This window comes from Ochotona princeps, chromosome 21 (assembly GCF_030435755.1).
Source record: "Ochotona princeps isolate mOchPri1 chromosome 21, mOchPri1.hap1, whole genome shotgun sequence".
In the NCBI taxonomy this organism is placed as follows: domain Eukaryota; kingdom Metazoa; phylum Chordata; class Mammalia; order Lagomorpha; family Ochotonidae; genus Ochotona; species Ochotona princeps.
The window spans coordinates 19029259-19044258 of record NC_080852.1 but is presented as its reverse complement, the minus strand read 5'-3'; the positions used below and the strand labels follow the sequence as shown (position 1 = coordinate 19044258).

Sequence of the window (15000 nt, the reverse complement as noted above, 5' to 3'; positions counted from 1 at the left end):
GCTGCCCAGGCCTAGGTGACTGATCACTATATGACATGTGCTTGCCTTCTGCACCTAATTTGCCACCTTAAGCTCTTTTATCTTTGCTTCCCTGCACCACAGGAAGACACAGAATATAACTGAAGAAAGGGTGTGCATTTCATGTTATCTGATTTTACCTACCAAAATGGAAACTCACTAAATCAGAGTTCAGCCTTAACAAACATCTGGTTTACAGGAAGCGTACCAGTCCAAGAGATCTACTTCAGTTTTGCCTCTCTGAGGTCTCCACATGATAATGTTTAATTTTACCAACACACATGATAAGTATGTTAGCTGCGATTTTATTTCAATTCAGGCCAAAGTACAAATTAGACAAAGTTCTATTCTAACAATACAGGCAAGGAAGAGTGGGACAGTTGTCAGTGTAGTTAAGAATGTAGCCATCTATCATCGTAATCACAATCACTTGTGCTAGTGTGCTAAAATGCTTTATGAAAGGTTGCTGAATGGTTAGACATCTCAGAGTCTGCAGGGCTTTCTGACACCTCAGTGTCCTAGAGAATGAGGCCCGTTTCCTTATGCTTGGAAATTTGTTCAGCTTACATTCATGCCTGGAAATGACAGAAAACAAACAGATACTTAGTTAGAACCAATAGCATTTTTTTTTTGTCTTGGTGATAAGCAAAATGAAACTCTGTTTACTACTAACATATGAGATTGCTGTTAATGTGGAGTAGCTGCCAGTGCCTCTGCTGCCTTGCCAGGCCCCCATGTTTTTCTGTGGCCTCTGGCCCTAGCCCATGCTCCCGGAAGTCAACTTCCTGCCCTGCGACAGAATCAATGTTTATGGAGACAGAGCTTATACATAAGTGAAGTCAACTTAGATCATTCTTCATTCATTATATATGACATAGCTACGTCAGCTATATTGGTTACTGGTTTTAATAAAATGGGTATGGTCAGGAACTGTGTAAGCTGGGGTTGTTAGCTCAGAGGATGTGGAAATGACAGAACATTAAATAGAAGGGGGTGGAAGACGAAGACTGGAATTCTGTGCATAAAATTAGGAAGTGCTGCGGGGAAGAATAGAAGAAGTAGGGTGGGCGGGCATCTACCATAGGTATGTTGTCTGAAGAGGTTTGGAGAGAAATGGTTTAAGAAGCACAAATAGATTTCCCTGTTCAGTGTTTTCAAAAGATTGCAGTGAGGATTTAAATTGCTGTTCAATATGTTGTTTTCAGTGGGAATTCATAGCTTTGTTAGGGGCAATGCTGCAGACACAGACCTGGGAATCTGGGATGTGAAACTTTATCTTCCCACTTGTTCCAAGCAGGTAGTTCAGGGATGTACCCAATATGGGTCTGTTTAAACCTACCTTGGGGAAGGTTCCAATTGTCTCCTTCCAGCCTCTGTAGAGTTTTTAGAGCCTGACACTATATTGTTTTCCTTCCCTAACAAGTCAGAGAACAGAAAGTCTGGCATTGCTTTGGAATTCTATCTGGCGCCTTGAGGGATCTAGAACACAGGGCCAAATCACTTCAGATTCTAATCTATATCCAGACCTCTCAGTATCTGCTTCCTCTAGGTCCAGCGATAGCAGTGGTGAGACATGGGGGGGGGGACACCCTAGGAAAGGGACCTGTCTCGTTCTTATTTGATATTGGGATTATCCCTAACTGTGTGCAGTACCACCCATCTGTCTGGAGATACAGGTCATCCTCAAGTCATTCATCATTGTCCCTTGTCCTTGAACAATGATTAACTTTGAGTCAGAGGCACCTGCGCAGGCCTGAAATGAATGTGCCCTCTGTTTTGCTGTGCTTTGCCTGTCCAGGGCAGATTTATGTCCTAGCAGATGTGTCTGGGCTTTTATTTTTGTCTTCTGAACACTGTAGCCCTGTATTACTTCTCAAACCTGCCCCTCCCAGCACCAGTCCTGTCGTTTGGGAACTTCCTGTCGGTCGACTCACCGTGCTGTGACTCAGCCTTCATGTACAGAGGTGTGCCTAGCTTTTTGCATCTCTTCTTTCGGTATCTGCATTTCCCTCAAACAGCCTGAATGTCTGTGGGAAGCAAAATCTATCTTCCATGCAAAGCACAGGTGGTCAACATAGAAGGCTTTGAGAAGAGTAAGGCTAGGTCACTTACTGGCCATGCATCTGAAGGCATGGTGGGGCCATGGAAGAAACTGGATGGCTTAGTGCATAGAAGTGTTCAGGGCCATGCCTAGCACATTCCAGTGCTCAGAAAATGTTAGCTTCTGGTGTTATTATTTACTACAGTCAGGAACCACCAGGTAACAGAAAAGCAAATGTCCTTGTAAGTGAAAATGGGCCTTAGGCTACACAGTGGAAGATTCAGCATCATTACTGAAAAAAAAATCTGGGCCATATCCTCACCCTTTCATCTTCTGGCGTGACCTTTCATACATGATGTGACCTCTTGCTACTTCTACTATGCTTCAGTGTCACCTCTGGAACACGTAGTGCTGTTGTGGAAGGCCGTCTGGGCAGAGAACTGAAAGATTTGTGGAAGTGCTTGTAAAGCTGCAAGGAAGTTGTGTAGACTGGAATGGTGCTTCCAACCCATGTGGGAAGATACCAAACAGTGAGGCAAGGCTCAGGGAGAACCAGGTGTCAGGTGAGCTTTGTAGTTCAGAGACACGAGAGAGCAGGAACCTAGAGTGCCCAAGTTGTGCTGGTGTCTGAGAACGGTCTTTAATCTTCGATGATTTCTGTGTGCCTAATGAACATATTGGCAGATTAACTTCCCTTATTCCCACCCACCATCAACAAGCAGGGAGTTTTACGATGCTTATGATGGGGGCTGGGTTTGCGAAGTAATAAATTACGGTAGAGGGGAAGCTCTGCTGCTCTGCACAATGGATGCTATTTGAAGAGGAAGTTTGGAAGGAAAACTAGGATGTCTAATGGAAGATCATTAAATAAATGTTAAGGCCTGATGTATGGTGAGGGCTCTAGGCTTCTTGTCCCCCTCTCCATGAATCCTATAGAAAAGTCCTTGCAGGGCCTGGTGGTGTGGCCTAGTGGCTAAGGTCCTCGCCTTGAATGTGCCAGGATCCCATATGGTCGCTGGTTCTAATCCTGGCAGCTCCACTTCCTCTCTATCTCTCCTCCTCTCTGTATATCTGACTTTGTAATAAAAATAAAATAAATCTTTAAAAAAAAAAAAAAAAGAAAAGTCCTTGCAGTTGGTTTGTACTCTAATCTGTGATTGAGTGACCAAAGGATAAAGGCAGAGATACCTAAAGGCTCCCACATGGGATCCAAACTGAACCTACATTGACAACTGCTTTGTGTTTTCAAAGAACACCTTCTTTCTACATGTATGGAAGACAGAGGTCCTGCACCCCTTCCGTCCATCCCTCTGTCCTCCCAGAGACCCAAGGGAAGAACCCTCCTCCTGTGTGGAAGGCAACATGATAGTGGGGAATGTGGATGGGAGCTGTGCACAAAGAGTCTAACCTGGTGGAATGTAAAATGAACATTTGAGGTCATAAAAACTCAAGAATTCCTGCTTTTATTTTGTTTATCTTTTAGATTTATTCATTTTTGTATTGGAAAGTCAGATTTATAGAGAGAAGGAGAGAGGGAGAGAAAGATCTTCCATCTGCTGGTTTTCTCCCCAAGTGGCTGCAACAGGAGATTGTTCCAGGTCTCCCACGTGGGTTCAGGGTCCTAAGGCTTTGGACTGTTCTTTACTGTTTTCCCAGGCAAGGCAGGGAGCTGGATGGAAAGTGGGGGCACCCATATGGGACCCCGGCATAGGCAAGGTGAGGACTTCAGCCACTAGGCTACCGCACCATGCCACTTTTGTTTGTTTTTAGGTAGTTTTCCTACCTGGCTACTTATTAGAATTGTTTTTAGGGATAACAAAAAGTCATGGTACTATCATCCTACAATCCTCCCAAACATTGGATTTGAGATTTTTAAAATTTTTTTTTATTTTTTTTTAGGGAGATCATTTTATTTATTGGAAATACAGGGACAGAGACACAGATCTTCTAAGTGCTCATTCACTCACCAAATGGCTGAAATGACCCAAGCTGAACCAAAGCCAGGAGCCTGGAGTTCCATTTTATCTCCCATGTGGTAGCAGGGACCCAAAGAGTTGGAGCATTTTCTGTTGCTTTCAGAGGTACGTTGGGAGGGATCTGGATCAGAAGTAGAACAACTGGGCATCAAACCAGCCTTGTGGTATGGGATGCCAGGGCTATGAGCAGTGACGTAACCCCATGCACCATAGTGCTCAGCCCCCAGGATTGTAAGCAAGTTGGTAAGGTGTGTGGCTTGACTCCTGAAGGGGAATCACTGAGTGTGATGGTGGTGACTTCCAATCCTGCTTGTTCCTTGAGCCCACTCAGTACCCCCAAGGCAGGTTCAACACTGCAGATGGGTTTCAGTATGTTCTAGGTAGAAACATTCAACATCTGGTGGTTAGCACTGTAGTGCAGTAAATAAAGCAGCTACCTGTGACTTGAGCATCCCATATTTGTGCCAGTTCTAGTCCTGGCTGTCCCACTTCTGATCCAGGCCACTGTTAATGGCCTGAAAAAAAAAAACATGAAAAATAGCAGCCAAAGTGATTGGGCCGTTGATACTTTCTTGGAAGACCTGGCTGAAGCTCCTGGGTTTGGCCTCACCCAGCCCTGGCTGTGGGGGCCATCTGGGGAGTGAACAGGCGTAGGAAAAATCTCTATTTCTCCCTTTCACTGCAACCCTGACTTTCAAATAAATAAATACATCTTAGAAAAAATCTGACTTTTTTGGAAAGGCAGTCTGTTTTCCACACTCTCAGCGGACATAGGTCTGTGGGCAGACTGTCCTGCACGTGTGCTGCTCCTGCCCCTTGGGGCGTGAGAGTGTGACTGTGTGTGGCTTTCGTGAGAAACAGCCACACTGACCAGTAAAGCAGTCCTGAGACATGAACACCGAAGTCTTTTTCTTTTTTGCCACCTTTCTTCTGTTTAAGTAAAAGCTGTTCTCAGTTCCTGGCGGGCTAGAGACAGAAGCGAAGGCAGCCACAGAAATCCATTCTCTCACAACAAAAACAAGAGGAGCAGTTTTCTCAGGGCAGTCACCCCTGACTTCTGCATCTCATCTGTCCCTTAATAAACTCAGAAATTGAACGACAAAGGCTGCTGGTGACAGTCTCTGAGAGTGAGTGGACAAAGCAGAATGCAGGGAGAAATGGCAGAATGCGAGCTACTCTGATGAGCATCTTTGAGGCATCGGAATTGTCTGGAAATGGGAAAGGGACTACTGTCACGATCTGGGGCCAGAATCCTGGCAGGGTGCTGGGAAACAGGAGAGAGGGGTGCAACTTTCAGCAGGTTTGCTAACTGGAAATTAAGCTTCCGTGGCATGTGGCATGCTGATTCTAACACAGCACCTGGAGGAAGATGCCACTTGGTTTGCATGCATCGCATAGCACAGTGCCCGAGTTGGATTCTCAGCTCCACATCCAAGGCAAGCTTGCTGCTACTGAACACCTTGGGAGGCAGCCAAGTGACAGCTCAAGTAGTTGGGTCCCTGGCTACCCATGTGGGAGACCCAAATGGGGTTTCTGGCTGCTGCCTTTGGGGCAGAGGGTGAAGGTAGCTGTTCTGGCATAAGGTGGAAGTTCACCCAGAGCTGTCACTTGTAGCTGACCCTAGATCCTCTTGGGAGGGATCAGAGACTCTTCTAAGATGAGTACACACCCAAGGAAAGAAGATTCCAGGGCTTGTGGCTGTGATTTACCTCAGTCCAGTAGGGCTTTTCACCTCATGGCAGATGCAGCTGTGTCCACTTGGGGCTGGAGGGGAGTAGGGCAAGGATGCAGAGCAGACCCAGCCCTGGAACGCTCATGCCAAGTGGGGCATTTTTTTTCCTGGTACCCTCCTGAAGCCAACACAGCTTTTGTGTTCTAGGTTTGTTCTGTTCACATCACCTTCCCTGCATCTGTGCCTACAAAGCCTCTCCCCAAAAGACTTTCTTCTCCTTGCAGAACTTTGGAAGAACAGGTTTTATTTGTCCCTAAATCTTCATCTGATGTTGCTCCTCCCTGCAACTCAGTCAAAAATGAAAAAGGATTACACTCTATTTACTTGCGTCTTTCACAAGAGAAACTAATTTTGAAAAAGAAAGCTCCTACAATGTGAATACTTCCCCTTCCTGAAATCCCCTGGAGTAGTAAAGGAAAAGCTAAGAGGCATGCATTCCTTATCATTTACTTTCCCTGACAGCTTCCTCTTACTGTGCTTTGGAGGGTGACCTTCTGCCAGGGGATCCTTCCCGCGCAGTTCTGCCCTCTTGTTGCGCTAGAGTCTAGAGCTGAGCATGCAACAGGCTATCCTTGGTAGTTAATGGCTCTGAGAATTTGCTGAGTGTATTATTTAATTAATGACCCTTGTGTCTGGAGTTTGTACAAGTCTGTGGCTGAGTGAGAGCCATATTTGTTGAAGGATTGTAGACACATTCGAGGACCGTTTCATTGAGAATTTGTCAAGGTCCAACATACGAGACAGGCATCTCTGCCACTGAAAAGGCCCCAGTGTGGGTGTAGTTCTGTTCATTCTGCCTTGTTGTGGGAGCTCATGTTGTAATCTCAAATCATCCTTGGGCGAATGGAGCAGGCCCTTTTGTCAAAAGCAGAAAGAGGAAAGACTAGATACTACATGTTGAATATGAAATTTGTGGTCAGACAAGTTATGATCTACTTCTGTGAGTCACAAGTAGGTGAACTTGGATGATTCTTAAGCTCTACTTAAGACCAAAAGATCAAGGGTTGAAAAGTGGCAAGGAAGCCCAGTTGATGGCCATGATGAGTAGAGTGTGTTTCATACTACCCTGTTTTTCCCGTGACTCCAGACCTTATGATCCAATGCGGATTGTGGTGAGACTGAAATGGGCTTAGACACCTCGTGGAGAAGCTTCACCCGGGGCTCTCATGCACCTGCCTTTCCGTGTGCTTGGAAAGGGACTGCAAATACAAAAGTTCTGAGGCAACGCCGTGCTGTTTCCAGGCTGTTCCACTGTGTGTCTCTGGGCACACACACAAAAAATCTTTCCCTTGGGATGCAGTTCCTTTCCTTGTTAAAAAAAATAACAACAGATTGAATAGCATGCTTCGAGATCCACCACCACCGCCAGTCCCTCATCTGTAGTCTATGAATTCTCCTAGTAGGAATAGCAAAGCTGCATTTTCTGATGACAGGAGAGGTCGTGAGTTGCTCACTTTTGGGGACTAAGGGTTCTTGTTTTCCTGTTAAGTGATCCCGGTGGCATGAAGAGCTACCTCACTGCACCCTGAGCTAAGCCCTGCTCTGAAGCACAGCCTCATGATCCAGGAGGCAGGGATGAGTGTCAGGAGCTGGCCTCCTTAGAACATTGCTCATGGAAGATCATGGGAAGGGGAGAGAAGGCAATAGGAAGACTACTTTAGATTGAGCACACAGGGCCTTTCTGAGCAGGTGACAAATGTCAAAGCCTGAATGGAGGAAGGAAAGGAAAATATTCTGAGGAGAAGGAGACAACAAGTGCAGGGGCTGAGATAGGATGTTTGCGACCCAGAAGTAGCATGGAGGCTGGAACAGACTGGATAGGCAGGGCATTGTCACTGGAGCCAAAGTTGGACTTTATGCTCAATCCTGTATTGCAATTGCCTCATGCCATACCTCATAGGACCTGGTTGGCACTGTGAAGCATGAAGGAAAACACATGATCTGGCTTCTCATTTAAAAAGATCGTAACCCTAACACATTTCCTGTTTGGTGTGCTTATTTGATTGGGTGACCTTGAGTGAGTGTGAGGGTAGAGATATGTATTTTAAGAATCATGGGTGACAGCTGATGTATGACATTTATATAAAGAAGGTATATTTTTATCACTAGTATGAAATAATCCCAGAATGAGGGAAATGTTTAGGTTTTACTAAAAATACGTATCATCTAAATGTTTGCACTACTTTTAATTTCCATTGAGCCTCAGTCTTTACAGGGTTAAAGGGACTGAAATTTACCATAAGCAAGACTTTCTGTTTAAAAGGAAAAAAAAACCTTGACATATGATACCCTTGAGAATAGCAAAGCAAAACTTAAAGCTGTCACCTATGAATTCCTGCTCACTATTATAGGCATATTCTTTATCCAAATTGATAACTCTGGAACCTGTAGGTGCCATGAAGAGGTGGGATAAAGAGGAGGGACAATGTCCTAACAGCTGGCCAGAACTCAGCATTCCACAACTGGCCTTGCACCTGTTAGCTCCCTTTCCTACAACTGGAATTCTGGCTAAAATAATTCAAGTCACATCATAGGCCATCAGTCCTTCAAAGCAGTGCCACATAGTTAATTTGCAGCTCCAAATGCCAATGGTTTTGAACTTTTCCGCAGGCCTTGTTGGGGCACGCTATGGAGCTTTTGCTAAGGAAAACTGGTAAGAACATCTAATTACATTCAAAGTCATCTTTGCCTGTCTTAAAGGAATGAAAATGATCTGAAGATTTTTATAGACCCTCTTGACCTAAAGATATGTGCTGGCAGAAAAAGAATCCGAAATTGGGATCTTTTAATGCTTTAATTATTACATGATCTATCATCCTAGGCTTTGACTCCCACACTTTGAAAAAAAATCTCTTAAATATCTATTAAAATTGATTGGCTCACTGTGGACTGTGAGGTGGCTCTTGTGTGTGTGGGCATAGAGGATGATACATGATTGACACAAAGTCAACTGCCTTATAATGGATAAGGAAGAGAAATGGATTTGATCATGGTAGCACCTGCCTGCACAGCACTGCATTGCACACCTGCTCTTGAGTCATTCTGTTTCAGCTCACTAGCAGCTGCTTTGTAATAGGGGTAAGGGGTCCATGCTAGACCACCAAAGCCACAAAGATCCCTAGGAAAACAAATAGTCTACATAGCCAAAACTCATTGGATGACAAGTAAGAGCATTCTATGTCAAATACACCTCTGGGTAAGCAGAGGCTTAACGCCCTGTTAACTGTGAAGGACTGATGAGAAGTCAGAAAACAGGCTGTCATCTCTCCTCTCTTGAACTCTCTGCTTCTTTCACTCAGGGAGCTTTCTCCATCATCAGGCAACGACTGCTTATTTGGTATTTGTTCACCAAACAGCAGGGAAAACTCTGATTGGCCAAGCTGCGAGGGGGTGTGTTGGGGTCTGTGCAGTGGATGTGGGGGACACGAGGGTGTGAAGAGCATTGTTCCATTGTAGGCAGGGCCGCAAGGAACTTCCCGCTGTGGCAGGGCCGGGTGGATGATGCAGCTCCACCTTCCTTGGCATGGATACCGGACCACCCTGTGGAAGAATTCTAATCCATTCAGGCATTTTTGCTACTGTGAGGCTGGCTTTTTACTCAATGTGAGCTTGGAGGTTAATGTCAATAATGTCTTGCAAAAGGGCCTTCTATTATTCCTACTGACTTGGCTGTCCCCATTGACCTTATGCTAATCAAGGGACCTATATTTAGGGTTTCATTCTTTCCTTGATCTTTAGGTTCTCCTTTTCTTTGTGATGCAAGATTAAGTTGTAGAATGAGAACTGTATCAGGAACTTCTATTGTTTTTGGGTAAAGCAGGTGGCAGGGTTGTCCTTAGAAACACCCACTTGACCATGACATAGAAAGTCTGAGCCAGAGTTTGACTGGTTCTGTATAAATAAAGTGGACAGCTTTATTGCATCATCCATTATGATCAAGGAATCCTAGTGGTCCGTCTCTTTCTTTCTTCGCCTCTTCCACGCACCCTTCGCGAGTTCTGAACCTCGGCCGGAGCTGGACTCCAGCAGGGGTTGTCATTGTTAGATTAGATTAGTAGTCCCAAGTGCATATATCTAACGTTCCTCATTCCACGTTGTCCTTGGATTCTTCAGTAGGCTTATAAATGTTTTGAAAATAAAAGGCCTATTGTAGATTCTTAAGAACCTTCCATTGCTGGAGGGAGCCTTTGTAAGGAGTTATTCGAATATCCCTCCCTGGACCCAGCGCCATTCCTTCTTCCTCACAGCTCACGAAATTCTCGCTGGCCTAGCCATCCACCAATCAGATGTAACCTGGCATTCCACCTGAGAATCCCACCCCCAATCTTCCAGCCCCTTCCCCAACTCCGCCCACTCACCAGTCATCCCTAGGCATTCACCTGCAGGCACCAATCCCCTGGGGGCCTGCCCTCAATCCCTCCCAATCCCCACCCCCTACACCTGGCAGACAAAGGCCCCCCCCAGGTGCGGCTCGCGCTCTCATGCTCTCTCTCTCTCTCTCTCTCTCTCTCTCTCTCTCTCGCTCTCGCTCTCTCTCTCTCTCTCTCGCTCTCGCTCTCGCTCTCTCGCTCTCTCGCTCTCTCGCTCTCTCGCTCTCTCGCTCTCTCGCTCTCTCTCTCTCTCTCTCTCTCTCCCCTAAGATACCTCGTTGCGTCTGGTGTTTTCAGCTCACGGTAAAGAACCAGGTTGCGGGAATTAGCTGCGCGCAATAATATCGTAATATCCTATGAACTAGAACTCACATTGTTTTTTAAATAACAGCCTTAATAAAAGATCTTTTAGTAGAGATTTGCAGAGTTCTCGCCGATCCTAAGAATGCAATACCTAATGCAAAATAGTTCAAGGTTAATTAGCTGCGATTCAATCCTTTTCATCTTTCAGGCAAGGGTTCCATATGGGACTATTGCTGGGTGGGAAGATAGGACAGCACTGAAGGAAGGGTGGCTTTGATGGGAAGAAAGAACCTAACATGAAAGTCATCAAATACTCTCTTCCTGAAGTTAGTGAAGAAGCAAGGTTATGCTACATCTTGCACCTCACGTTCATTATCTAGTTTCTTAAGTCAGCTAGATCTTCTACAGGGAATATTGTTTCTGAACTGAAATCCATCAGTGTTATGCAAAGCTAAGTGTTGGCTCCCGAGTCAAACTAGTCGGATTTGAACAGTGACTTTCCAAGTGTAACTTGTGAGTGCTTGGCCAAGAGGCAGAGCTGCTGTCAGGCCCATTTTACATCTCCGAAAGCCAGTCAGCACTGGTGTGTTATGTTTACAAGATGTTTGAGATAACTTGTGTACTCCTTAAGTTCCAACAGTAAGAATGATTAATAATAAAGGATCTTGTGTGTTGTGGCTCACTTCCAAAAACACTGATTTGTTTGGCCAGTGTGGACTCTGAAAGTCAGGAACTATGGCCGGGAGACAAAGAAAGTGAGCTTTTAGATGTATTAGCACTGCACCTGTAGAGATTATACTCAGTGATTGCTCCTCTGTTTAAGCCTATTACGGAATAATACCCTCTCTAGCCAGCTAGTAGACCATACACTAAACTAAATCCCTGCCTTCCTATTCTCTGCTCTTTGTGCTTAGCAAAATTTTTCAATTATCTGATGTGCATTTTTCAGCCTTTTTATGGCAGAATGCAGCATATTTACAAATATGTTTACATATTTTACATATTTACAAATACGATCTGTATTTGGCTCACAAAATTACTGTGAGACACATTTCTGTCTGCCCACCACCCCATGTCAAGGAATATAATAATGCCCGCCCTCTTTTTGTTTTCTAAATTACTACTACTGCCTCTCCCACAAAGGTAACCATTGGCTTAACTTCTATGGGGTTTCCTTCATAATTTTATAATTTATGGAATAAATATATATATATATACTTATATGTATATATAAGCACTATAATTTTGTCTGTTTTGGAATATTATATAGTGTTTGTTGATCCACATTATCTAAACACTTGATACCGTCTTTTAAAAATTCTGACTGTTGTGGTGGACATATCGTATTTCATTGCACTTTATAGTTTTCAATATGAAACATCTACTACCTTATATAATTTCCATTCCCACAAACAGTAAGTAATATTTTTACCTTGACGGCATAAGTTACCTTCTAGACCTAGCCTTACTAAACTTTTTATTTAAGTTGGATGTTTCGTTTGCTCAATAGTCAATCTGCATTTCTGAGATGATCCTATGTTGGTGGAAGGCCTGATGTGCTAGTCTAATGTGAAATAAAAAGTTGCACTGGTCGTTATGTAGTATGATGTTCATAAATTGTGGGTGTGAGGGGGTACATACACAGCATATTTAGATGTCATCTATCTTTCTGTTATCTTACAGTGTGGGCATCTTTGTTTCACTGTACAATAGTCTATAAATTTCCTTTATGCAATGGCCATGCTAGGCCACGCAGTGTAGGTCAAAAATAAATTCGACAATAAAAATATATTTTTGCCTCTCTGCATTCTGGCAGAATTTGAACAGGGTTCCTTTTGATTTCTCAGCTGTGTGGTGGGATGTAGTAATAATGCTTCCTGAGCTCAAAGTTAACTTAGATTCACTTTCTTCAATTATTAATTATCCATTTTTATATTTTTGTCAGTTTGCGCACACTGTATGCTTCTGGAAACTTAAGTATAGATCTGTAAACCTACACACTGCAAATTTTCTAGTGTTTTGCTCTAAACAGGGGTGGAGAAAGATTTTCTTCCTAGGGTTACGTGGATATGTATAACATCATTCACAGGTCATAGAAAATTATCTACTTAAAAATAGGCCTGCTGGAAATGTATTTAATTTCTAGTCCTGCCCATGGTTACCTTGGCAAGGCCAAGCCAAATAATTTTGCAGGCCTTCTGTGGGCTACTGGGCAAACATTCCCCACTCCTATAAAGTTATGCCTCATGTAAGTAGATTTTTACCATTTTTAACAGCTTCTCTATCTGTATAGAAGATTTTTGCTTTTGAGATTCTCATGCTGCTGCTTTTCAAATAAGCTGCATTTGATTTCATGGATCCTCTTGACAATATTTGTGTTTCCCATGAAGGGTCCTCAAAAAGTTGATAAGACGTTAAGATTAAAAGATAAATTTATGTTAATGTAAAAACACTTTTTTCCATAATTAACATTTTCATAAGTTCTTTAAAGGCTGTCTATTTGCATCAATTTAAAAGGAGATGTTTGCACCACCATCAAGTTGGTTTTAATTGTATTTTCCATGCAGTTATTGGCTATTTCATTGCTTATTGATTTATATTTTTTCCTTTTAAGAATAATTTTGTGGCCATCTCTCTCTTCCAGGAAGATAGACAGCACTCTCAGATTTTAATAATTATATTGAAGTTAATCAAATCCTTTCTAATACTGGAAGGAAATATCCCCCCCACGTGCCATAGAGTACCTGCAGAATCACCTGGGTCATCCCTTGCTATAGGAACTGAAGGCAGAACTTGAAATTTAATACATTCATACCATCAGGCTAATTTTTAAAGCTGATAATTTTGTATGATGACACACAAAAAGTCCCCTACCCCTGCAACACACCTTTAGTTGTATTCACAGTTTCAATCATCTTTATTCAGTACAAAATAGTTTCTAAGAGCACTTATTTTACTTTAGAATTCCTTTAATGACTATTGGTGTTTCTGTCAGTTTTTTATAAGTGAAAAAAGCTTACCTTTGTTCATAGAAAGTATTCTTTTTAAAAATTTTTTACTTATTTTTATTTGAAAGGCAGATTGAGAACAAGGAAGCAAGAGAGTGCACGTTCCATTTTGCTACTTTAATCACTACATGGCTGCCAATGGCTAGAGCTGAAATGATGCAATGTTAGGGGCCAGGAGCTTCTTCCAGGTCTCCCGCATGGGTAAAAGTGCCCAAGAAGCTGGGTTGTCCTCCACTCCTCTCCCAGGCCATTAGCAGAGAGCTGGATCTGAACTGGAACAGGAGCCCATTTAGGATGTCTGCATTTTGCAGGCAGATGATTCTCTTGATAAGCCACCGCACTGCCCCCCTAAAAATTACTTTAATTGTGCAGGGAAATTTACAGATGTCATTATGTGGATCTGTAATTTTTGGTTTTTATTGCTTTTACTTGAATCATTCATCCTTTGAATGTTGAGTGCTTTGCTCAGACTGAATTTGGGCAATTTTCTCTTTGCCTTTAATTTTCTACAACTCTACTACGAGGTAAGAATGTATTTGTCATTTCCGCTTTGATTTCAACATGTTTCTGATTTTCTGGATTGGTAACCTTCCCAAATTATAAAAATGTCACCATAGTTATCTCTAACTACAGCTTTCACCAAAACTCTGGTTTCTCTTTTGTATTCACCACACTCTACGTCTCTGTCCTTTCTTGAGCTCTCTGGATTCTCCAGTTACCTCTTTTGTGGTCCCATCATGGTGTTTTCCTTAGTGGGTCCACTCATTCTCCTTTTAGCTATGCAAAAGCTGTGCTGCCTTATCCTTTCCTTGAGTAATTATGCTATTCTAGTTCAGGAATTTTATTCTTTTGCTCATCATCTGTGGTTTTTTATAGATTCCAGTCCTCTGCTAATTTGGTTTAAATCTTAACTTCATCTGTAGACAAAGTGAACAGTTATGTTAACGTCTGCCTAAGTCTAGTTTCTAGATAACACGTAAGTCTGAGTTTACTAGTTTCTCTGTCTTAGAAAATGTTGTCATAACAAAGCATCATAGACAGGGTGACCTGAGTGACATCACATTTCTCATCATTCTGGAGGTTAAAAACAGGGTCAAGATCATGTAAGTGTGAAGCTGGTTTCCTCAGGTTCCTTGTGGTGGACCTGGCTGTGTTCTCACATTAGCCCTCTTCTTAGGAAGGTACTAATCCCATCAGAAGGACCTGTATTCATGCTGCCAAGTAAATAATCACTGCTCAGAGGACTTATCCCTAGTGCCGTCACACATGGGGGTTAGGAACCTTGGAGCTTAGGAGAAGATACACCATTTAGCCCACAATAACTTGTCTTGTTGCACCTTCTTTGTATGCACTCACACACACATACACACTGGGCATCCTATTCACAAACTTGTGAATTTTTAAAAAAATGTTTATTAGTTGCTATTTTATTCCAGACAGGGTTCTCCCCTTCTCCTGCCCGCAGCTAGTGGCCTCGCAATTCGGGATCCCCTGAATCAGTTTCTAGGACTCAGCCTTCCTTGACTGGAGTGATCTGAAGTGAGGGCTGCAG

General features: G+C 43.2%; 1 protein-coding gene across 2 annotated transcripts in view; it reads right to left on the bottom strand.

Annotated features, from left to right (window-relative positions):
- Window positions 1-303: 303 nt before the first annotated feature.
- The window catches only part of FHIT (fragile histidine triad diadenosine triphosphatase), a 784365-nt gene continuing 769668 nt past the window's right edge, over window positions 304-15000 (bottom strand). For both annotated transcript variants that reach the window (XM_058678423.1, XM_058678424.1), the window contains one exon: window positions 304-593. The gene's annotated coding sequence lies outside the window, so the exon portion shown is untranslated. The remainder of the gene's footprint in view (window positions 594-15000) is intronic.